This window comes from Mustela erminea, chromosome 6 (assembly GCF_009829155.1).
Source record: "Mustela erminea isolate mMusErm1 chromosome 6, mMusErm1.Pri, whole genome shotgun sequence".
Classification (NCBI taxonomy): Eukaryota; Metazoa; Chordata; class Mammalia; order Carnivora; family Mustelidae; genus Mustela; species Mustela erminea.
The window spans coordinates 16,724,706-16,748,785 of NC_045619.1; the positions used below are offsets into that span (position 1 = coordinate 16,724,706).

General features: G+C 40.7%; 1 protein-coding gene across 7 annotated transcripts in view; it reads left to right on the top strand.

Annotated features, from left to right (window-relative positions):
- Positions 1-4,272: 4,272 nt before the first annotated feature.
- Positions 4,273-24,080, top strand: part of SLC41A2 (solute carrier family 41 member 2) — a 118,887-nt gene continuing 99,079 nt past the window's right edge. For 2 of the 7 annotated variants that reach the window (XM_032346528.1, XM_032346535.1), the window contains exon 1: positions 4,273-4,507. The gene's annotated coding sequence lies outside the window, so the exon portion shown is untranslated. The other 5 variants (XM_032346530.1, XM_032346532.1, XM_032346529.1 and 2 more) reach the window with 5 other exon arrangements.

Below are 24,080 nucleotides of genomic sequence, written 5' to 3' on the forward strand. Positions count from 1 at the left end.
CCATTTTGGCAAATGGCAACTCCAATCTTCCAACTGCTTGAGCCAAAACCTTTGGAGACATCCTTAACGGCCTTTCTCTTTCTTTTTTTTCTCTTACCCATCACTCAATCCATTAGCAAATCTTGCCTGTGAGCTCTCCTGTCAAATGACCCAGAGTGCTGTACCTTCCTACCACTTCCTCTTTGACCACCCTGGTCTGTGCTGCCATCTCTCTCACCTGGATTTTTTTTTTTTTAAGATTTCATTTATTTATTTGTGTGTGTGAGAGACAGAGCACAAGCAGGGGGAGCGGCAGGCAGAGGGAGAAGCAGGCTCCCCACTGAGCAAGGAGCCCAATGTAGGACTCAAACTCAGGACCCTGGGGGTCAAGACCTGAGCCACAAGCAGATGCTTAATTGACTGAGCCTCCCAGCTACCCCCGGGTTATTGGAACAGCATCCTTACTGGTCATCTTGCTTCCAGCCTTGCCTCCTCACTCAGCTCTCCATAGTCATCCCTTTGAAACTGTCAGAGTGGGCCATTTCTCTGCCCAGCCCCTTTCAGTGGTTCCTGTCTCTCTCACAGTGAAACCCAAAGATCTTACCTGCAATGGCCTACAAGCCTCACGACCTGCTTCTAGCTACTTCTCATTCCAGCCGCACAGGACTCCTTGCTGTACCTTGAACACCTCACACACACTTCTGCCTCAGGACCTTTGTGCTTGCTGTACCTTCTCAAGATAGCATAGTTGCTCCCTCACTCCTTTCTGCTCAAACCAGCAAGACCTCTATGGATTGCCCTGTATAAAACTGTCTCCCCTCCTCTCTATACCCTGAACTCTCCAACTCTTTCTCCTGTTTTATCTGTATTCATTGTAGTTATTGCCGTGTGGGATATATACATCTTTCTACATATGTACCTGTATACAGATACCTGTATTCATATACACATACATGTCTGTTTGTCTTTCCCCACCTGAATGTAAATTCTGTAGGGCAGGCATCTGTTTATTTTGTTCACTGCTATATTCCCAGAGCATGAAACAGCATGGTGTTTAGTAAGTGCTCAATAAATATTTGTGAATAAGTGAATGACTGTTGTTATTTGGGACACAGTAGTAGGTTCACCATAACTTCTTACTGCATGAATGTACAAATGAACATTCCAGAGTTTCCCAGGAAGGGCATTGATAATGGGGGGGGGGGGTGCTTAGGTGAAAGAAACAGGGACATGTATCCACAAACATTTGCTGCATTGGCTATATGTTCTTGGAATCATGGTTTCTTATTTTATTTTATCTTATTTTAATCTTTGTTTAAAATAGGTGTTTTATATGGTTTGTGTGACCACTTTCAAGCAGTCTGCACTTTTAAGTTTCTAAACCTCAGTGATCATCAGAATTACTCACAGAGATTCTTATTCAATTGGTCTTATTTAATTGAGAATTCAAGTAAATTGGACCAAAGATTTAACCCTTAGTGTCCTTATATGAAAAATGTGATTATAATACCATCCACATAGGGTGTAAAGGATAAAATAAAAATATTGTCTGTGGATTGTCTCACACATAGTATTAGGTACCCTTCGCTTCTATTCATTTTTTCTAAAGTTTAGATGTTAAGTTCTTACAAGCAAGTCATATTCCTTGCTCTCTAAACATTTAGGTTTGATTTCATCTTCCGTCCAGATCTCTACTTTGTGTTCCAGATTTGTTTTGTAAATATATACTCAGCATCTTCACTTGGATGTCTCATAGAGACAGCAAACTCAACATATTTAAAGCAACTCAAACTTGTCCCCTTGAGACCTCCCCCTCCAGACTCCCCATCCCCGGGAATGGCATGAACTCACGCTAGAAACCTGGGAGTTATTTTGGGACATTTTTCTTTCTTTCTTTATTTTTTTAATGATTTTATTTATTTGAGAGATAGAGTGTGTGTGTATGAGGGAGAGAGAGAGAGAGCGAGCATGCATGAGAAAGGGGAGGGTCCGAGGGAGAAGCAGACTCCCCGCCAAACAGCCTGATGCAGGACTCGATCCTGGGACTCCAGGATCATGACCTAAGCGGAAGGCAGTCTCTTAACCAACTGAGCCACCCAGGCACCCTTCTGGGCACTTTTCATTCCCCCACCTTTCACATGCAGGCAATGATTAGGCACTTATAGATCTAATTCTGATTGATGTCCTTGACCCACCATCTTCTACTCTCCCACACCTGCAGACTGATCACACACCCTCTGCTGCTGCCTTCTTCCTCAGTTCCCACACTGCAGCCAGAAATGTCATTTGCAAACATGAATTGGATCCAGCGCAGATGGAGTCTCTCCAACTCCTTAGTAGCTTCCTTTTGTCTTTTGGATTAGGTCCAAAATTTTCACCATGGCCCTCAAGCCACGTACCCACATCTCCTTCAACACTAGCCGCCTCATTCTAGCCACAGGTGGAGTCCCTTCCTATCCAAGAGCCTTCAAACCTGCGGTTTCCACAGCAACAAGTGCACTCCCCACCCCTTTCCCTTTGTTGTCAGACCTACTCTTCCTTATTCTTCAAGGCTCCGATTAAATGTCACTTCCTCAAAGAGATCTTTTTTACCCCTAGAGAGAAGAGACAAGTCCCATTGTTACACACTCTAACTCCCAGGTTTTCTTCTAGCAATCATCGCAGCAGTGATTAATGCAGATCTTCAATTCTAAGCCACTTGCTTCACAATTTAACTTGCCAGCTGTCAGGCAGAAGAGGAAGTAGTGATGTGAGCATTGTTGCCCGCACACATTAGGATCTAATTTTTCAGAAATGGGGTGTCTTTTGACCCAATTCTACCCTGAGCTATTTCCAGAGTTGAAATTTAGTTTGGATTTGGATTCCAACTTAGAGCTTAAAATATCTAAAAAATACTCACTATATTGTGGTACACAGAATGACAGCACCCTGTAAGGAGAAGGCTTCCCACCTAATGAAATTTAGGGCAGCTGAAACCACCCACTCAGAATCAGTGAAGAAAAAAAAATGGTGGTAGATTTTCAAAACTGGGAGAGGGCGGTTTCTCTGATTAAAACTTAGCGCAGAAGTCTCCAAAGACGGCACAGTCCCAGGGAGGTACACTTACCTGGTTGGAGTTTTACTACAGGCAAACTTCTAAGAACAGCTATTTACCTGCAAGGGATAATATGGTTCAGAACAGTGAGAACAAAACCCACTTCAAAATGCAGTCAGAGCCCTGTTTTTCCGTATTCTTTGCAATTACCCTTTCATTCCTAACGGTGTTTAGATTGTGAAGAACAGCCGCTTTCGCCATTGTAAAAGGCATTACCGCAGATGGTCAAGACGGGTCCATGAGCACACTTCACCCAGAAGGTTAAGGTCAAAACTCAAGCTGATTGCGAAGCACAAAAAGAAAAAAAAGAAAAAAAAAAACTGGATAAATGTACGCTCTGGTGTCCCTTAGCATCTGAAAAGCTGGTACTAAGTCACTGTTGGACAGTGGGAGTTCTGCTCTGAGGAAAAGAGGGCCACTAGCTGTGTCATTTTTTAAATGACAGCCTTTGGGAATAAGTGCCTGAGGACAGTCCCTGGAGTATCCCGCCGGCATAGGCCATTACCTGAGTCATACCTAAGGGGCTCAATAGTTAGGTAAGAGGTCTGGGATGCGGGGGGGGGGGGGGGGGGGGGGTGGTTACGGTGCAAACTTTGGTCACTTTCACCTGGACTGCGGCGAGCTTGGAAAAGTATTGGCATCCCAGTCATCTCCACTGCACCCATGCCCGTGGCGTCTACACCTCGCTGCCCTGCGAAGGTGCTGGGAGCGGCCCGCAATCCCATCCGCTACTGGTGCACCCCCTCGTCTCTCCGTCCTCGGCGAGGCACGGCGCCTTCAGCGAGGCTCTGCGCAAAGGCCAGCACAGAGTTACAGCCGCCTTGGTTTTCATTCCAGTCTGCGAGAAGGAAACACGAACGCAGCCACCAGGAGGCCCCTGGTCTGAGCACAGAAATCATGAGTCATAGATTTGGGGGTTCGGACCTAGGAGCAGCTGGCGATGTGGATGGGCGTGGGTCTGCGGGGATGACAGGGCGCTGCCGAAGGGCCACAGTCCCTCTCTCCGGGGTACGGTTCCCTAAAGACTCCCCCGTCCTCTCCTCCAACCCGCCCCCCCGGGCGGTGGCTTTCAGGGTGCGGCCGGGGGTCGGGGAGGGGCGGTGCTCGCGCTCCCGGTCGCCGCCCCCGCGGCCACATCACCAGGCGCTCGCTTCCCCTCGGGCGGCGGCGGGGCTGCGCGTGCGCGGGGCGGCCGCGCGGGGGCGGGGAGCGAGCGGGCCGCGGGCGCCGGCTCCCGGGCTGTCAGCGCGGGGCCGCGAGGGCGCGAGGAGGCGCGCCAGCAGGAAGGAGCCGCGGCCGGGGGCAGCCGCCGCGCCGCCGCGGGGGCACTAGGTGAACGCTCCTTCCACCCCCCGCCCCGGGTGCCGAGGTCGCGTCTGAGGAGGCGGGGTCCCCTCTGCTCACACCGGCCGGCGCGGCCGCGCTCCGGGGCAGGTGATAATGGAGGGCAAGTCTGGGCTGTGGCCGCGGCGCGGGGTTCGGGCGCATCCCAGGTACTGGAGGGAGGTGGGGTGGGCCCGGGCTGGGACCCTGCGGCCGGGGCGCGGGAGGGCCCGGGCTGTGCGGGGCGGCTGCGCGCCCCTCGGGAGTCGCCGGTCCCCCTCCCCCGGGGTCCCCGCGCCTGCCCCACCTCGGCTGGCCCTGGGCGCGGACGGGGGAGCCGGGCAGCTGCGGGTGGGCGGGTGGCCCGGGACGCTGGGCCCGGCAGCGGGGGGGTGGCTGCGGGACCGGTGGAAGGTGAGCTCGGATGGAGACGCCGCCCCGCGGGCTCGGGCACACCCCAGCTCCACCGCTTCGGGGCTCGGCAGTTGCTCCGTCTCACCGCCTGCTCTCATTCTTTTATGTAAGTGAAATGTATCTCAGTTAAAAAAAAAAAACAACCAAACATTCATCTGCATTAGGCGATTACGTTTTTGTACACAATTATGTATATTACCTTTACGAATCTGTTACACATATATGTCATCTTTCTGTAAATGAACACTTGGTTTTTTTTTTTTAATTGAGATACACTGCCCATACCATAAAATTCATCTTTTTAAAGTGTGGCTTTTACTCTAGTCACAAAGTTTTGCAACTGTCACCACTATCCTGAACATTTTCATCACCTCAGAGTGAAACCCCGTACCCATTAGCAGCCATTTCTCATTTCTCCTTTACCCCACCCTCTGGCAGTTGCTAATCTACTTTTTTTCTCTATGGATGTGCCTAGTCTGGAAATTTCATATAAAAGGAATCCTACAGTATGTGGCTTTTGGTGTCTGGCTTCTTTGACATAGCAAAATGTTTCCAACGTTCGTTCATGTTGTAGGGTGTATCAGAACTTTATTCTTTTTTTATGGCTGGATAATATTCCATTGCATCAGTGTACCATAATATCACATACTGTTTATCCATTCATGGACATTCAGGATGTTTTGGCTCTTGTGAATAACACCGCTGCCATAAACATTTGTGTGCAGGTTTTTATGTGAGCATATGCTTTCATTTCTCTTGGGTGTCTGCGTGTTTAACTTTTTGTGAAACTGCCAAACTTTTGTATAGTAGAAGGCATCCTTTTACATTCCGGCCAAACGCTGTATGAAGGTTCCAGTTTCTCCTGGTATTCACCGACACTTGTGATGATCTGTTGGCTAGTTCCTGTTACAGCCATTCTAGTGGGTGTGAAGTGATACTGATTTGCATTTACCTCGGAGCTAATCGTATTGAGGGTCTTCTCACATGCTTACTTGCTCTTCATATAGCTTCTTTGGAGAAATGTCTATTCAAATCCTTTGCACATATTTTGATGTGATTATCTGTTTTCTTTCTTCCTTTCATGTTGGGTATTTTTTTTAATTGTTGTATTATGTTATTCATTTATGGAAAAAAAAATTAGGTCTGGGGGCTAATACTGACAAAAAAAAAAAAAAAAGCCAACCAACCTGATAGCATGCAACATAATGCTTCTACTTGGGGAAAGTGGAGTAAGGGCCATTGATGTTTTCCAGAATACCTTACCTGTCAATTCTTGATCATCTTTCCTCCTGTTTCCCTTTCTATTCTCTTCAGAAAAGCCACAAAAGGTATGCTATGACCAGATTCAAGAGAGACCACACACAGCTGGTGTTTTCATATATTCATTGCTTGGTTTGAAAACAGTCCCAGTTATCACTTGAATTACAAAGAATTTATTTTGATGGCTGGCTAAACAAAATACTAAAGAATGGCAAACACCAATTATTCAGTTAAAATTTCATTTGCTTAACTTCTCAGGCAAAGTGGAAGATCTTGTTTTCCTAAGTTTTTGTCGTCTTTTACACAGTTAGACCCATCTGGTGGTGGCAAATAAATATTTTTGGTGGCACTGAAGTTAAGAGCCACTTACAGCTAAATGAATGCAGCTAGGCTGCTTTTGTGGTTAATTTCTGAGTACACACAAATTCGTTGTTAGCCTTCACTCTTTTATAGCAAAAACCACTGAAAAAGACATGGTACCTGCCTCTCAGGAGTTCAAGCTCATTTTCCTATTGTTTTAATGTAACTGTTCAAAAAAATTTTACTTCCAAATTTCAGAAGTGTTATAGAAAATAAAACTAAAGATTGCCAAGTGGAATTATGGATAAGCAACTGATTAAAAGTATGAAGGTCAGTCCAATCCTGCTTCTCAACTACTAAATTATAAAACAATGGAAATGTTATTTAACCCTTTTATGCCTCACTGACTTTCTTAGTAGAATGAATAATTTCAGTATGTAACCTGAGTGTATGTTTTTCTTTTAGCTAATGGAATGATTATTAGAATATTGGAGATAACCTGTTCACCCTAATAGTGATTGTTACTAACTCACCCAATGGATATAGAAGTCTCCCAGAGCTACAGATGTTTTCCAAGCTGGCCTTCTTCACACCCTGGAGTTTTTATAACTTACTGAGGACTGAATGTCGAGGGCAGTGTAAAATGGGAACAATTTTGGGGACAGGATCCCTGGGAAATGCTGGTCAGAGCAGACCTGCCTCCTTCATCGTGAGCATCTAGGCACCTCACATCTTTTCTCTGAGATTACTATAATTACATTTCTATAGTTTAAGAATAATGTATGTGTGTATGTGTGTTTTAAAATATATATGAAAATAAAACATGTATCTCCAGTAGGGATCAAGGGCTAGGACTGTCCATCAGTTATTCTGTTGTAATGTGAATGGATTTAATCAGATTGCTTTCCCCCTGATCAGCTACACTGAGGAAATGGGAATTTTGACCTAAGTAAAGATAGGAGAGGTAAGTAGTAGGGGATCATATTACATTTCGGAGGTTTGACAAAATGTGCAGTATTTCTAAAAGTGGGTGTTGAAAATGGAGATCTTTGGATAGCATAAAGGCTCTGGAAGAAGAGAAAAGAAAAACAAGAATGAGAATTTGGAAGGAAAGGTTGTGAGATATTAAAATAGATTCAACCTATGTAGACGTTTTTTGCCCAAGGGAAATTCTAAATAGGAATAGGTAGAAGAACCTTCTTTATTTCACTCCTCTTCCCCTTTCCCCCACCTTGCTTCTCCATGGTACTCTTCTCCTAGCACCCAGAAGTCAGACTGCAATGAATACTGTTCATGTGTAAGCTTTTCAGTATGTTAATTATACTCCCCCTGTCTCCACATTCTGGTCAAGTTGAGATCAGGGTCAAGAAGCCAGATGATTAAAATGCTGTTAAAATACAGTTTCATTGTTACTTCTGGTAAAGCTGAATTGGAGAATTTAGTTTAGATCTGTGCTTAATCTTTTCCTTCTTAATTTACCTACCCAGAGGAAACTGTAGCACTTAAAAAGCTGTGGGTCAGGTCTCCCCTGCAGGGAGGGAAAGTTCTTGATCAGGAAGTTGCCCTCCTAGGAGTTGGAATGGAAAGGAAAACTTGCCTTGAAGGCATCCAAGTGGGAGAGAGCCAGTGAGAGTTCGGGGGAGGGGCCTGTCTGGAATATTGACCTTTATCTCAGTCTTAGCGCTTAGGTCAGTCACTTTCTCCAGGAATTGCTGATGGGGTAAAGAGAAAGAAAAGCACCCCTTTAATCCCGTGTTCTTCTACTTAGGGGAGTGAAAGTCCTGTTGTCTTTGTAGAGAGGGAAATACGGAGGTCCTCTTATCAGTTAACTGTGTTGTGTGTGTTTTGTGGGCTAGCCTAGGAACTTAATACTTTACAAAATAGGAACTGAGAATTTATTTTCCTTGGAAGTAGCTAAACCTCTGAACAGTTTTTAAGTGGCTGATCTTTTCATTGTGTGGTTAAATACATAGATTATTAAGTCTATATCCTAACTTTTTTACTCCTCGAATATTTACGGACTGTCGAACATGTAATAGGCACTAGTCTAGGCCCTTGGGGTTCGGCAGTGAAGAGGAATGAGTCCTTACTTTTATTGAGTTTGCAGCCTGCAAAGACAACTAGTGCAGAACAGTTACAGTAAAGTATAATAAGTGTTAGAAAGTTTGGGGTACTTTGGGACCACAGAGAAGGGAGACCTTATCTAGGAGGGTTGGGGAAGTGATGGTTAAGAGCTAAGGTCACAGGGACACCTGTGGCTCAGTCAGTTAAGCTTCTGCCTTTGCCTCAGGTCTGGTTCCCAGAGTTCTGGAATCAAGTCCTGGATCAGGCTCCTTGCTCAGCGGGGAGCCTTATTCTCCCTCTACCTGCTGCTCCCCTGCTTGTGCTCCCTCCCGCTCTCTGACAAATAAATAAAACCTTAAAACAAAACAAAACAAAACAAAACAACCTAAGGTCACAAAGTAGAATAGGAGGTAGCCACGTAAAAGCAAGAGTTTTCAGGAAAAAAGAACGTAATGCAAAAGTCAATAAGAGAGAGGGTGGTAGACTAAAGTATTTTTCAAACTGCAGACAGCTAGGCACTCACGAGTAGATTGTCAGTTCAGTGGAGTGGGTTGTGACCTGCATTTTATTTTATTTTTATTTTTATTTTTTAAAGATTTTATTTATTTATTTGACAGACAGAGATCACAAGGAGGCAGAGAGGCAGGCAGAGAGAGAGAGAGAGAGAGAGAGAGGAAGAAGCAGGCTCCCTGCCGAGCAGAGAGCCTGATGCAGGGCTCGATCCCAGGACCCCGAGATCATGACCTGAGCTGAAGGCAGAGGCTTAACCCACTGAGCCACCCAGGCACCCCGTGACCTGCATTTTAAAAAAGAAATCACATAGAAACACGTGTCACACATAGTTACTAGATTGTGATACGTAAACTTTGAAAATCTGCAACAGGGCAAACAGAGAAAAAGCCCTGTGTGACGACAGCCAGAGGTCTTGGGTGGGTGGGGATGATAATAAAGCAGGATTTAGTTAGGCTTATTAAAGAATTGGCATTTATCTTAGAGGAAGTGAGAAGCCACTGAAAGTTTCAAGAAGGGCCTAAATAGATGACTATTTTCTGAAGATCCCTTTGAGTGCCCAGGCTTTCTCTATTTGAATATAAAATACAAATTCTTTGGCTCCATGTTGCAGGTATCCCAAAGTTAGTTCTAATCTATTTTTTCTAAAGAATCCTTCCACTATTTTTGGTACTGGAACCTCCCATTTCATAAAGATTTATAGTCTGCCTAAGTGCCTTTGCACTGATGGAAAGGTCTGTAAGAGTTGATCTTGCTTATGTTTTACTCATGTTGAACTGCTGGTATTTAGCTTAATGCTCGGTACCCAGTAGGGACTAAGCAAATCTTTGTTGATAGAGTCTAAAGAGTCTTAATTTTAAAACTATTACATAGTAGTAGAAATGACCTTGGCATTTCTAGTAACACTTGCTTTTGGAAAAAGGAAAAAGTTTCATTGGAAATTCTTCTTTTCTCCGTTGGAATCATGTTAGCGATAGAACCATACTGATTTACTTAAAAGGTAATTTAACAAAAAGCACTCTTATATTAAAACAGGAGCAGAGAGATGAAAAAGAACAACAGACTCTCTGATCTGGGAGTTTTTCTTCCCAGGGAGTGCAGAGCAGTGACAGATTATTGACGAGAGGTTGTTTGTATTTTGTTTGGATCGGCATTTTTCTGAGCACTCACCAAAAGACAGTTTTATAAAGATGGCTAGGAGGAAAGAGAATAAATTAGATTAAAACGTATCAATCTTATGAGCTTAATGGAGAGGCAATAGAAAATAAATTTTGGTCTTAAAAGAAGTAAAAATAGAACATCCATATACCCCAAAGAACCAACAAATAAGAATCTTAATGATGTCAGTTTGTTGCCAGAGAATGATTGTACTGACACAGTACTGTGACTTCACAGAATTAGATTGTGAAACCCAACTGTGAAGGAAAAATTCTTTAAGTGTATGTTTTCGATAAGTGGCAAGAGAAGTTATGAAAAATTCATGAAAGGTAGAGAGATTTCAAGTTCTGATTCAGATTTCTCTTTAATATACTTTTGAGATGTGGAAACTTGGCTAATTAGTTTTGTAAATTAGATTTTATGTAGCTTAAACATGAGTTCTGGAATATAATTTTGCTAATATGGAATGGCTTTTTAAAGATACTTACTGCATTTTATATTTTTATGTTCTACAGAGTCCTATTTTAAACAGTGCATCGTAGAACCTCAATTGAAACTGCCAACTTGTATAAATTTATGCTAAGGAAATAATTCTAAATATGGGAAATTATTATGCACAAAGATGTTCATTTTCATTACAGTGTAATTTAGCTAAGAAAATGTTCCACTATAGGGAAATGATTCATTAAAATGTGGCAATGCCCTTGAAGTTTAACCATTAAAAGTGCTATTTCAGAGCAATGGTCTCTTATTTATTACTTCTTAAATTAAAAAATAAAAAGTGCTCAATGTGAGGAGAAATTCAAATAATACAAACATATGCAAGATTTAAAAAGGGAAAAGGGTATTTCAAGTCCTTCCTTACCATACACCCCACCCCCAACATAGGCCAACCTAGTTCTTTAGAAGTAAATGCTCTGAGCACTTTGGTATCTGTCCTTCCAGACTTTTCTCTAACCCAGTAGTTTTTGAGTTTTGCCCCCAGGAAGGGTCTCCTGGTTCTTCTGAAGTTGGGTAGCTGAAGACCAAGTGGATGGGAACCAGGTTGCGAAACCCTATATCGCTTCGTTTGTTCAATTTTATATGTAGGGATTTCATATAGGGTTTAATTTAAACAAATAATTGCTCTGCATTAAAGCTAAGTGTTTAAAAACTATGGGCCTAATTTAGAAAATGAAGTCCTAAGTCCCCTAGGGGATTCCAGATCAGGAATTCCAGATCTTACCCAGTCTACCATTTTGCTGCACGGTGACAGGAATGTTCCATAGAGACCTGTTTACTTATTTCTCCGTACTCTTCTCGCTGCTAACCGGCACCTTGTCCTCCCCCCACCACCCCTGCCTTTTTCTCGCCCATCTCTCTAAATCTTAGTTGTCCTTTAAGGTTCTGCTCACCATTTGTTTTGTTCATTCCTTCTTTCAACATATTTTTAGTGAACACCCACATTTTGACTAATACTGACTGGGAAACATGTAGAATTTTGTATCAAAACCTCATAAACTAGTAAAGGATGGCCTTCATGTAGATAAAGGCAATAATGTTTTTAGCAAAGTAAGGGCATTGAGGGGTGGGCAGGTACTAAAAAAAGAAGTGGTCTCTTCCTTCTGCAGTTTTATGAGGCACTTATTTAAAAAGGCTCTTTATGATACAGCTACATTTCTGGGTGTTCAGTAAATACTTGCTCATTTATTAGTTGAGTAATTAAAGAAAATGCAGAGTTCACCTGTGAATTCAGAATGAACTTTAAGAAGGAGTGATTTTCATTCTTGAGCAATCAGCTGTGTTAAATTACTTGAATCCAGTTTGCTGGATTAAGATCTCTTTTTAAAATGGTAGGTGAAAATGAAAAAATCCATCAGAGATGATATGTAAACCTAACAATGGTATTACAGCTACTTCTTATTCCAGCTTTCATTTTCTTTTAAAACACTGGTTTCCTAAAGACCTGTCTTGTCTGGGATATATAAGTACTGTGTAGTGTATGTGTACATAGTGGTCAGTATATATACACAACACTTGATAGCTTGCTGGCAGTTTAATTAATTAAATTAAAAGTAGGATGGGCTAGAGGCACCTGGATGACGCAGTCAGTTAAGTGTCCAGCTCTTGGTTTCAGTTCAGGTCATAATCTCAGGGTTGTGAGACCAAAACCTGCTTTGGGCTCTGTGCTGAACAGGAGTCTGCAGAAAAGTTTCTCTCTCCCTCTTCCCATCCCCGCCTTGCTGGCTGTCTCTCTCTCAAATAAATAAATAAATATTAAAAAAAAAAAGGCTGTGATAAATTATATAAAAGGTAAATATTAAATCTCAGTTGATTTCTTTAAAGACAATTGGAACAGAACAGTGGACCTGCAGATTACAAGCCGGGGGTTCAATACAGTGATGTATAATATTTTTGTGATCATATGGCATTGTATATTTCTTAATAAGGGGCAAAAGGGATGGAAAATTAGGTTTTGAATGTTTTATAAAAGTATAGAAAGAAGGATGACTAATGATGCTGATAATTAACATTTTTGAGGTCTTAATACACTGATCTACGTACCTTATGTGTATTAAGTCACTTAATCTTCAGAAAAACCCAATGAGGGAGGGTTTTTTTTCATGAGGAAACTGAGGTATAGAGGCATAGTTCCCACAGCTAATGAAAGTCAGAATTTAAGCCAAAGCAGTTTGACTTTGGAGCCCAAACTCTTTAACTACTGTCATTATCCTTAGTGTGTTGATACTTCTTGAACATTGGATTTTTTTAAAGAAAATCATCTCTCTCAGTGGAAGTGTGAAGATCTGCTATATAAGTCACTTGGAATTTCCCCCTAAAATCACTCAATGCAAGTCCTGTTGTTGATTCATTCATTTAATGAAAGGGTAGCAAATAGCTCAGGAAGCTTTGTACAGTTTCGAATACAGCGTAAAGCATTTGCCAGTGATTCCACATCGCATATTTGCCTGAAATCTGTATACTCAGGTATGGGAGTCTGTGCATAGATTTTATAATCTGAATTTAAAATCATGTTACTCTTGAATCATTAAGTTCTCTACCTGAAACTAATACTGCACTGTATTAGTGTAATTGCACTCACTGAAATTTAAATAAAAACTAGGAAAGAAAATTAAATCATACTACTCTTTAGGACATAATCTACCCCTTTCCCAATCCTATATAGGCAATCCAAGCATGCGTTTCAGCATTAGCAAAGAAGCACCAAAAGAGAGAAAAACATTAATGTTCTGTAATTTTTAAAGAAAAAATGAGGTAGCTTTTCTGGGAAAAATCATACCTTTTTGTGACTCTTAATGTGTTTGGAGTTACTATCATTTTGAAACATATATGGTGGATTGTGGGGGAGACACACCATAGACTCGGTGGTAATCTGGCGTTGCTTTGGAGTGTCATGGGACAGATGCAGTAACTTATTCACAATTATCTAACAAATATAAATGAAATGGCTATAAAAAATGGAAAAATGAATACAGAATGTCAGTTATCTGGCAGTGTTTAGGATGTGTTCATTAAATGAAGGCCTTTTAGTTGCAATGTTCATACTGGGAAATGAGAGGGAGAGGTAGCAAAGAAAGTGGCAATTTTGGAGCTCCTAGGATTTTTAGAAGGAGGAAATTGCAATAACCATCAAAAGTAACTTTGTAGAATATTATTGATAAGGTAATTTGGGGGATGTTTTATGAAATGCAAGAAACGGGATATAAAATAATATGTACAATATGAGCCTATTTTGTTTTATACATATATAGAGAAAAAGTATTGTAAAAAAAGAGTTATATATACTAATATGTCATCAGGGATTATCTCTGAATAATGGGTTTCCAGAATAAACAATTTTTATGTATCCTTGTTTTTTTTTTTTCTTTTTTCACTGAAGACCTATTGCTTCTGTGAGAAAAAGCAAAGTAATTAAAAAAAACACACACAACCTCTGTGCTAGTGGATATCAGAAGCACAATTTCAAATGAGTTGGGAAAGAAGGAATGGTAGTCAGGACATTTTTGAGCAAAGACCATCACGACAACGCAGTTGGTTTTTAGGTGGCTTTGAGGGTAGTTAGCTTGAACTTGGAAGTTGAACTTCGAGCTTTTCCCCTCCCATTTTTAAAAAAAACTGATATTTGAAAAAAAGGTGCACAGCCCTGGCCAAAGGGTAGAGGAGAGACTTGATTGCAGGGAGTAAAGATACTGAGGCCATTGTTTCAGTTCGCTGCCAAGATAATTGAGTAACATAACACTCTGTACTTGCCATTTACCTAATCTGCATAGTCCCTTGTACTGACTCGGTGCACTTGAACTCCACAGCACTCTGGGAGGACTCTTAAGGGAAAGTGCATTTTGGGAAGGTAGAAGATCAGCTTCATCTCCCTGGGTGGTGCCCTTGTGAGGGTGTCCTACCTAGGGACGGTGATGTTAGGCTCCCACCTGAGGAACACCGCAGGGAGGGTGCTGAACCTGTTTCCTAATTCTGGAAGGTAATGTAATTTAGTGGGGTCGGTGCGTGAGTGTTCTGCTTTACGTCTGAGATAGGGGAGAGTATGGGGAGGTAGACAGATAGATGTGCTCTGAGTAGTACATAGTTGAAATGAGATACCATGAAAATTATGGGACACTCCAGGTCTTAAAATGTAGAAGGAAAATGCCAACTTTACGTGGGGAAAACCACGTTTTCCTTTCACTTTTCTTAAAAGCAAGTTTTCTTTTTCTTTTAAATGTTGGCATGTTAGCTTCCTTTCTTCCTTTCTCTGTTCTTAAAAATAGGATTTTCTTTCTCTTTTAAACTTTGGCACTTTAGCATCCCTTCTGCACCTTAAAATTCTGGAAGCTTGCATTTTCAGTTTTCAGTTTAACTATACAGAGAGCTAAGTGTATATTTTCTGTTGGTCCAGAAGTAGGTTTGCATTTTTAGAATTGAATTCTCTCTAAGAATCTAAGCATGTGTTATAGGGAAAAGTATGAAAGTATACTTTTATATGAATTCTGAATAATAATTTTTACTCATTTGAAATGCTGATGAACTTATAACTTTCTTTCTCAATTTAAGTATTTCAGATTCAGAAGAGCCAGAGAAAACTGGATCGAAAATATATTTATGTTTTATTCTTATGTACACTGTTTTACACAGAAACGTTGAATCAGTTTGTAAAAAACAACACCTACGAGAAATGTTGGTTTAAAAAAAAAAATTACGAAACTGGGACCAGAGAAAATAAAACTAGGAGTTTAACATTAAGATGAATAAATTGATCATAGATTTGAATTTCTGATGTACCTGTAAGTTTCCTCACTGCTGAAGTAAAAAAGAAAAAAAAAAGTGGCTCAATATTTATTAAAGAAAAGTAAACATACCAGTTTTCAGTAGCAAGGCTATCTGCGAATTGTGTTTTAGTTTTATTCATTAGCTTGTTTTGGCGTAGCCTTCTAAATAAAGTCTCATATGACTTTATACATGAATGACGAGAAGGGGATGTTCTCAGCAGTAGTTCTCAGGAAATTAATGAATGTCGATTGCTTATCATTTAAAGGAGAGAGTCATTAAGTGGCAGTTTTTTAATAAGATACATGTAAGAAATGTTTAACATAGAGTAAGAGAAATATACTTCATTTTATTATTGAAAAGCAGTTTCTCAACTTCAAAACAGGGTTCTCTGATTGAACTCCTCACTATCCAACTATTCCTCAAGTTTTTTCAAATCATAGCTCTAGCGGATATTTCTGGTAATAGTTGGCTTCCTGTGTTATAAAAAGAATTTGTAAATGCCGTGAATTTAATCAGAATGTCTAGTTGAATGATTGAATCCCCCTCCCATTTTTTAGTTGGTGGGTTTGATAGGGACTAGATACAATCTAACCGATGGCACTTGGTAGGATAAATTGTACTTTGTTTATGCAGTACCCTTAGTTCTTTGGACACACACGTATTTATTCTGTCAACATTTTCTCAGTAAGTAGAAACGGTTTAACTGTGGACTGTGTTTTAGTTGATTCTGTAGCTTGTTTTGGCATATCTTTCTTAATCATTCTTCCAAATAATAATTAAATTAACTAACTAGTGACATTGAGGTTGTGATTCTGAAAACAAAGTCAGTTGCTCTGAGTCTGGTTTTCTTTGAAAAACTATTTGAGATGTGTGGTGGATTTATTATACAGAAGATTTATTATACCCATTGATTATTTCTCTGGGTTTAAAACAAATTCTTTACAACTGTTTGGTTGTCTTCTAGGCATATAGAAAGAATTAATAAATTTTATGGCATTACTCTTTTCTCTCAGTGGACAGTCTTGGAAGTGAGTGAGTGTTTTATGCATTTAGCTAGTTTTTGGATATCAGTAGCTGAATCATGTCCAAGGCTGCTCAAGCTTTTGTGTTTGTTAGGGAATTATCAGGACCACCAATTTTACGGCAATTCAGTGCTACTAAAATGGCAGTTAATTGTCCTTTTGCTTCTCCCAGTTTTTCCTAACTTGCCAAGAAAGTTTGGTATCACTCCCTCCTACCTAAATGAAACTTCTGTGAGTGCTTACATTCAGTTTAAATCAAAGAACTCAAGATTTTTAAAAGAAGCTAGTTAAGTATTTTAGCCAAAAAAGGAGGGGAGGAAGCAGGAGATACTTTCATGGTACTTTAGAGGTGAGCCTTTTAACCAGGCAGGGCAGTATTTGTGAAGTAGTGTGTCTTAAATTTCAGTTTATAAGTATAAAAATATTTATTTATTTATTTGTTTATTTATTTATTTATTTATTTTAGAGAGAGTGAAAGACTGTGTGTGCATGGGTGTGGGGGGAAGGGCAGAGGGAGAAAGAGAGAGAATCCTAAGCCTACGTGGCTCCCAGCACAGAGCCGGACATAGGGCTTGATCCCAGGACCCTGAGATCATGACCTGAGCCAAAAGCAAGAGTTGGGTGCTTAACCAACTGAAACACCAGACACCTCTCAGTTTCTAAGCACTTTTATTTATTTTTTTTTAAGATTTTTATTTATTTATTTGACACACAGAGAGTGAGAGATCACAGTAGGCAGAGAGGCAAGCAGAGAGAGAGAGAGAGAGAGAGGAAGCAGGCTCCCTGCTGAGCAGAGAACCCGATACGGGGCTGGATCCCAAGACCCTGAGATCATGACCTGAGCTGAAGGCAGAGGCTTTAACCCACTGAGCCACCCAGGTGGCCCTTCTAAGCACTGTTAAAGGAGCTGAACAATGATAAAAAATTTTTAAGATACATAAATTACTATAACTCAGCTGTTGTTTGGACCAGTTTGAGACCTACACTTAATAAAGTCTGTGGGATAGTTATTGAATGGGTTCACCTGCATTCCTTAGAATTGTTACCATGGGCAGTTCCTATTCCTTGTTTAGCTGCAGGACATGAGCAGAAGACATTTGTATACTTTTTTTCTAGCTATCTGTTCTTAACTGGATACAATGAATTATATACCTCTGCCAAGCAGCAATAGTGCATTTGGAATTCTTGAGATTTCTTTTGCATCACCATACTGATTTCTGTTGAGGGCCAGGTGGTCTATTAAAATACCACAGGAAATGCAACCTGTCCTTTCTGTCATGTGGGAATGGGCTTTAGACAACCAAATGGATACCTTTCATTTAAAAAAAAATTTATCTTTTTTAAACTGCTAAGTGATAGGAAAATTGCTAACTATACTTTTGACATTTAATTTGACTACTTTTTCCTCTCTGTACCCTTAGTCTTACATTAATTTGGGTAGATTTCTTTGTGGTTGGATACTTTTGTCATTGCCTTTTGAATGAGATGGAAGTTCCTGGGTGTTAGGAACATTTGGGTAGAAAGTAGAGAAGTGGAAAAGTTGAATAAAGGAAATTGTATTGAATAAAGGAAGCAGAGAAGAGAGAATAATTTACCTGATTTAGGTAATCTAGTAGAAGGTACTGAGTCTATGTGAAATTTTAGGAACCCCAAATAAGCAATGTAGGAAATAATCCATTTCAGTGAATGAAAATGATGAAATCAAAGGGCTAAAAATGGGAAATGATTTTAGTAGTAGATGTAGGGCTAGCTTGAATGGAGAAGGGAGTTTTTCAGTATGAACTCAGTAGTTGAGCTGTCAAGGTCTCTGATCTCCATAAGTGGGATTAGAGTGTCCTCTGGGTTCTGATGAGCACCGAAGGGAGGCAGGTTTGGCATGAGGTCACAACAGAGTGACAGAGAGTGGTGTCGAGGTGAACATGGGACAGCCAGAGGGATATGTTTAGGAGCTGTGGGGGATATGTGCTGATTTGATGGTCAATTCTTTGGGAAAAGGGAATTGTAGATAAGAAATGGAGAAGCTGAGGTTCAGGTAATGCAACTGATACTTAAAAGGCTATTAAACATCATTTTTGCTTAAATGGAAGGAGTTAATCATTGATAGAGGTTGGTGAACATTTACGTTTACACAGATTTAGAGCTTAAAGTGAAAATAGTTAAAAAAAAGAAAAAAGAAAAGAAAATAGTTAAAGAAAACTGAAAAGCCATAAAGTCAACCTGCTATTTGGGTCCTGCACAAAGCAACTTAAATAATTTGACATAATCCTTCCTTATGAACCAATTCTACGATTAGACAGTTAAGTACTTAATTGAGTATTATTCAAAAGAATGAACAAATTTTTTAAAAGATTTTATTCATTTATTTGAGAGGGAGAGTGAGAGAGAGAATGAGAGGGGAGGAGGTCAGAGCAGACTCCCCATGGAGCTGGGAGCCCGATGTGGGACTCAATCCCAGGACTCCGGGATCATGACCTGAGCCGAAGGCATGTCATGAGCCACCCAGGTGGCCCCTGAACAAGTATTTTTTGTGAAACAAGGAAACAGTTTATCAGCTGAGCTCTGGTTTTGTTTGCCATAACCTTCTCGAAAGCTAATTTAACTGACCACCTAATACATCCTGTTTGGTTACTACCTGCTTTTGAATAACAAAACACAGAAGAGGTATACTCAAAGAGAAAATGAAAGAAGCAGAGTGCGCACAATTTATACAAATATATACAGTTTATGTAAATATATTTGTACAAATAGAAAATACCCACCTGATGGACAGGTTTTGAGATTTTTGATTAAATGTCATAATACCAGTAATAGGAACTCAAAACATTTTTGTTGTGGGAAGATAACAAAGTATTAAGCTCTCATTTAATGCCTTTCTTAGTAAGAAGGCATGACAGGTCTGCCTCACAGCTCTGCCATATTTTTCGAGTGTATCATTTAACCTTTGCAATGCAACAGGATGCTTCCTCCAGCACAAGGAGCAGATTTTCTCCGAGATAATGGTTTAGTAAATCAACATACATATAATACTCTGGATTTTCCCAATTTTTAAAAACAAGCAATTTGAACATTAATGTTTTTCATTTTTGTAACTGAAGTTTAGTTCATAAGGGGTGTCTGGTGTTTCTATTCTTTTAAATCAATCGGTCTCTGATGTGTCTCTGTAGACCAGGGCTGTCCCATGACAAAACTGTGATGGGGATCATGGAGTGAGTTCTTTATAAATCTCAGTGTATTCAGTGGAAGGGCTGTCTTTTAGTCCGAGATTTTGCCCCTTCTGCATTCTTTTATTTTATTTTTTAAGTTTTAATTTATTCATTCATTTTAAGTAATTTCTTCCTCAAATGTGGTGCTCGAACTCACAACCTCAAGATCAAGAGTCGCATGCTCTTCCAACCCAGCCAGCCAGGCACCCTTTCTCCTTCTACATTCTTGGTGTTAAAATGTACACTTATTTTTAGAAAAAGATCATTTAAAATATTCTAGATTTTGGGGGCACCTGGGTGGCTCAGTGGGTTAAGCCTCTGCCTTCAGCTTGGGTCATGATCCCGGGGTCCTGGGATCGAGCCCTGCATCAGGCTCTCTGCTCAGCGGGGAGCCTGCCTCCTCCTCTCTCTCTGCCTGCCTCTCTGCCTACTTGTGATCTCTCTTTGTCAAATAAATGAATAAAATCTTTTAAAAAAATTTTAGATTTTGTGTATATATTTAATTTTTTCCGGTTTTATTGATATATAATTGACATACATCACTGTGTGAGTTTCAGGTTTGACTTATGAATATTGTGAAATAATTACCACAGTAAGTTTAGCTAACATCTAACATGCCGTATAGGTAGACTAAAAAGAAATGAGGGAGGAAAAAACCCTTTTTTCTCTTTGTGGGGGAAACTGTTAAGATTTCCTTTCTCAGCAAATTCTATATATCCTACAGCGTGGTAACAATAGTCATCGTGTTGCAGATTATGTCGCTAGTACTTGTGTATCTTAGAACAGGAAGTCTGTACTCTTCGCCGTCTTTCCTCAAATTCCCCCAGCTGCTGCCCACCCCGCTCCCATCTCTGGTAACCACGAGTCTGATCTTTTTGTGTGTGAGTTGGGGTTTTTTTTTTCTTCTTTCTTGTCTTTTCTTTCTTTCTTTCTCTCTCTCTCTTTCTCTTTCAAGATTGTACATATAAATTAGATCATACAGTATGTCTGTTTCCCTTTTTGATTTATTTCACTTCATTTCATAATGCCCTCAGGGCCCATCCGTATTGTTGCAAATGTCAGGATTTCCTTGATGTTGTTGTTGTCGTTTTTAATGGCCGAATAATCTGTTACTTGTTTATGTACTACATACATCACAGCTTCTTTGTCCACTTGCCTGTCAGTGGACACTTAGGTGGTTTCCATATTTTGGCTCTTGTAAATAATGGTGCTCTGGATACAGGAGTGCAGATATCTTTTCAAGTTAGTGTCTTTGTTTCCTTTGGATATGTTCCCAGAAGTGGAATGGCTAGGTCGTATAGTAGTTCTGTTTTTTCATGTTTTGAGGTTCCTCCATGTTGTTTTCCATAATGGCTGTACCAGTTTACGGCCCTGCCAGCAGTGCATAACTCCCTTTTTGTCACATTCTAGTCAGCATTTGCTTTCTTTTCTTCTTGATGATGGCCGTTCTAATCATGAGGTGGGAATGATTCTTTTTCAAGATTTTTATTTATTTATTTGAGAGAGAGCAGGAGCATGTGCAGGGGTGGGGCAGGGTGGGGAGGCAGGGGGAGGGGCAGGGGGAGAGAGAGAATCTCCAGTGGACTCCATGCTGAGCACCAAGCCCCACACCTCCACACGGTGCTCATTCACACTATGCTTAAATCATGACTGACCCAAAACCAAGAGTTGGCTCTAAACCAACTGATCTGCCCAAGGTGCCCCTTGGGAAAGATTGTTTTGAACTTGGTAAAATTCGAGGGGAAGTTTGGTTAATAAGATCTAAATGTTTGCAAACCACTGTTTTAAAACTCTAACCATAGTTGGAACCCGTAAGTGCTCAGTATATCTGAGATTCACCTAAACTGAAGTAGGCAGGAATCTGTAGGCCAGAGTCCTTTTCTAAATATATATACTATTATAATGCTTTTGTTAGATCATGCTGTGGTAATCATTCCGAATTCTTGGCGGCTTTGAACTATAAGCCTTTCTTTCTTTCTCACGTTACATGTTGCCTGTGAGTTACCGTGGATTGGCTGCCGTAGCTGGGACTCTGCGTGTGTCTTTGTCCCAGGATCCAGTCTGAAGAAGCAGCACTAACCTAGGATGTGCCAGTCTCACGACCGAGGGAAAGGAGACAGAGCTGAGCCTCTTTCTGCTTGTAGGTGTTGCCACTGCTCTCATTCCATTGGCCAATGCAAGTCACGTGGCCAAATCTGATGTCAGTGGAGATGAGGAAGTGTAACCCTCATGTGCCTTCAAGTAAGGTGGCGACAGGTGGAGATAATTCTCTTACTGGAGGGTGGCAATAATGGGAGTAAGATAAAATCTACAGTACCACGCATACTGAAACGCTCATGTAGTGTATATATGAATAAAGGAGCGTAATTAACAGGTATTCAGTCAAGCTGAAAAAATGGCGACCAATACCTTTGAAGCCCCCGTCTGCTTTTATACCATTAGCTAAATATAACCATTCTCTTGAAATTTGTGTCTGTCATGACTTCATGTATTCCAGTGTGTGAATATCCCACAATTTAGGTTTTGGGCCTTGAGTTAATTCCATTTTTTTTGCCAGTATGAAAATGCTGCTGAGGACATTTTTTTGTGTGTCTTCTGGTATACCATGCAAGAGTCTCTTCAGGGCATGAACTTAGGGTGGAATTGCTGGCATGTGGGGCATATGCATCTTTAATTTTAGTAGATAATGCCCATTGTTTTCCAAAACAGTATAATAACGTTTACTGTCCCACTAGTAGTGCTTAATGTATTACCAGTGCTCATGTCCTTGTTCACATTTCAAAGTCTGACAACATCTTTTTGGTATAGGGAATATAAATCAGTTTTTTTTTTTAAGATTTTATTTATTTATTTGAGAGAGAGAGAGCATGAGCTGGGGAGAAGGTCAGAGGGAGAAGCAGACTCCCTGTGGAGCTGGGGGCCCTATGCGGGACTTGATCCCAGTACTCCAGGATCATGACCTGAGCCAAAGGCAGTTGCTTAACCAACTGAGCCACCCAGGCGCCCTATAAATCACATTCTTTTTTTTTAATGTACGGGGAGGTGCTCCTGCAGCTTTCATGTGTACACAAATCACTTGGGGATGTATTAACATGGCAGGTTTTGATTCATAGATTGGAGTAGGGCTTGGAACTGAGATCCTGCATTTCTAACAGGCTCCTGGGTGATGCCAGTGCTGCTGGACCACAAACTGTACTCTGAGCAACAAGGATCCAAGGCACTAAAATAAAGTTGCCCCTGTGTTGGCTGTGCATAGCACCTAAAGAGTCTTTGGAACACAGCTGCTAAGTAATAGTATTTGATAACAGCCACTCAGTCGAGGATTTTTGAATCATGCTTCATATTTGCAACTTCTGTTTTGTGCAAATATTGGCCATTAACGAGTAGAGTAGCAGATTCTTTGTTTTTAGAGATTTGCTTCTTTGTAACTGACACACAGAAGTTCTAAAGATGCTGTTTCTTCTCAACTAGGTTAGATTAATATAACCTACTAAGTAGCTGAGGAGTGACCCACAAGTATCTCCACTGACATTCTTTTTTTTTTTTTTTTTAAGATTTTATTTATTTGTCAGAGAGAGAGAGGGAGAGAGAGCGAGCACAGGCAGACAGAATGGCAGGCAAAGACAGAGGGAGAAGCAGGCTCCCTGCTGAGCAAGGAGCCCGATGTGGGACTGATCCCAGGATACTGGGATCATGACCTGAGCCAAAAGCAGCTGCCCAACCAACTGAGCCACCCAGGGGTCCCTCCACTGACGTTCTTTAAGTACCTTAAAGCTAGGGAAGACTTTGCCAAATTCCGTTTAATTATTTTTAAAATTATTGCCTGTTTTTAGTCATACATGGGTAAATCGTATAGCGCAATGATTTTTATTTGGTGGTATATATGTACATTACTCATCTTACATCCATCACTAAGTATTTTGATTATAACCCATTATCCATTGAGTTCCCAAGTGCGTGCTTTAAAAGAAGAAAGTTCAAGAAGTCTTTAAGGGAGGTAATGGAACTTGTCAGTAAGCAAGCATTAGGCTAATTGATGATCACTCAGTAACTGGATGAAGTGAAGGATAAAATAAAAATAAACACATTTCTCAGTGCAAAATAGTGATATGTAGTCTAGGGCATGCACCTGTAGCAAGATAATCCCTACTAATTCCAAATTGCATTATTTAAAAAAAAAAAAAAAGCTGTTAGGATAGAAACACCACTCAGACTAGCTTTCTCGTTGTAGAGTTATTGGTCCAAATAATTGGGAACAGGGTCGGAATGAGCTTTACATAAATGAAATAGAGGTTCTAATTGTTATGAGACTCTCTCATCTCCTGGCTTTGATTCTCTCTTTCTGTGGATCCTCTTTTAATGTGGATGGGTTTCCCTTAAGTGGTAGTGATGGTGGTGGTGGTGGTGGTGGTAGAGGGGACTTTTTGAGCTGGAAAATAAAATGGTAGCTTCAGGATGATGTCACTTCGAAGAGAAGAGAGAAAACTTTTC